Source organism: Chrysochloris asiatica, unplaced genomic scaffold (assembly GCF_000296735.1).
Source record: "Chrysochloris asiatica unplaced genomic scaffold, ChrAsi1.0 scaffold00014, whole genome shotgun sequence".
Lineage (NCBI taxonomy): Eukaryota > Metazoa > Chordata > Mammalia > Afrosoricida > Chrysochloridae > Chrysochloris > Chrysochloris asiatica.
Genome location: NW_006408532.1, coordinates 32,370,582 through 32,372,123, shown reverse-complemented (window position 1 = coordinate 32,372,123; position 1,542 = coordinate 32,370,582). Strand labels below are relative to the sequence as shown.

The 1,542-nt window shown below is 39.9% G+C and overlaps 1 pseudogene; it reads left to right on the top strand.

Moving 5' to 3' along the window:
• Window positions 1-826: 826 nt before the first annotated feature.
• Window positions 827-1,204, top strand: LOC102837274 (annotated as a pseudogene).
• Window positions 1,205-1,542: the final 338 nt, after the last annotated feature.

Sequence of the window (1,542 nt, the reverse complement as noted above, 5' to 3'; positions counted from 1 at the left end):
TTGTGTTATGAAACTTTGGTTGGTCTAGGAATATAGGCTGCACAGTATGGTGCTGTAGGATAAGCTCTGGACCACAAGGTTGGTTTGAACTGCAAGGTTGGTGGTTCAAACTTACCAGCAGCTCTTCAGAAACCCTATATGAGTCACTATAAGTCACAACCAAGTCAACAGCACTTGTAAACAACAACAAATATAATTCTAGAATATCTGAGTCTAGCTCTGGATCATTCCATTTAATTTAAGCCCAAGTTCCACTCTGATGAAAAGTTAGATGCCACGAGAACACAAATTACTTTTTAAAGTACCTCTGAGGTTTCCTTGAGTGTATAAATTTTAATTACTTGTTCTCAGAGAATGACAAGCACTTGGATAAATAGCACTCCATGAAGGGGTTGCTTGGTGAACCTCTAAGAAGCCACTCAACTCCTTTAAGAGTCAGTTTTTCTGCATGTGAAATGGGGGTAATCAGATGAATCCTTTCCTGCTCACAAAGTCATTATGAGGATTAATGAACAATAAATTGGGGAGTCCATCATGAATCCCTTGAGAAGCTGACATTGAAATAAACTCAAAACATAATTATTTGACAGGCAAATAATGCTTCCATCAAGCTAATGATGTACTTTTCATTTGAAAATGTTGAGAGCACTCTGATTTGCCTTTCATAGGAACTTTAGGGATGTCTCCTATGCGTTTTCATCGGAACCATAATACAAGTGAAAACCAAGGTAACCAAGGGAGATTGCTCTCTTTAAAAAGAGTGGGATCGCTTTTCTGTCAGACATCTTAGCTAGGCTGCAATTGTAGCTTCTCTCCGAGCTTCGTGATGCCTCCCAAGGACGACAAGAAGAAGAAAGACGCTGGAAAGTCGGCCAAGAAAGACAAAGACCCAGTGAATAAATCTGGGGGCAAGACCAAAAAGAAGAAGTGGTCCAAAGAGAAAGTTCGGGACAAGCTTAATAACCTGGTCTTGTTTGACAAAGCCACATATGACAAGCTCTGTAAGGAAGTTCCCAACTATAAACTTGTAACACCAGCTGTTGTCTCTGAGAGACTGAAGATTTGCGGTTCCCTGGCCAGGGCAGCACTTCAGGAGCTGCTTAGTAAAGGACTTATCAAGCTGGTTTCAAAACACAGAGCTCAAGTAATTTACACCAGAAACACAAAGGGAGGGGATGCCCCAGCTGCTGGTGAAGATGCATGAACAGGTCCAACCAACTGTACATTTTGAAAAATAAACCTTTATTAAACCAAAAAAAAAAAAAAAAGAGTGGGATCCCATGAAACCCGTACTCTGAGTCTCCCTCTCAGCCACCACTGAAGAAAATTGAGGTTTCAAGAAGGAAAGTTTGGAAATCTAGGCCTTCAGTGTCCAATATGGTAGTCATTGCCCCAGTTGGAGATCTAAAAATAAATTTAAATTAATTAAAATGAAATAGAATAAAAGTTCTTTCTTCAGTCACACTAAACACATTTCAAGTACTCCCTTGCCACATTTGGTAAATGACTCCTATTTTGGGCCATGCAGATACAGAACATTTT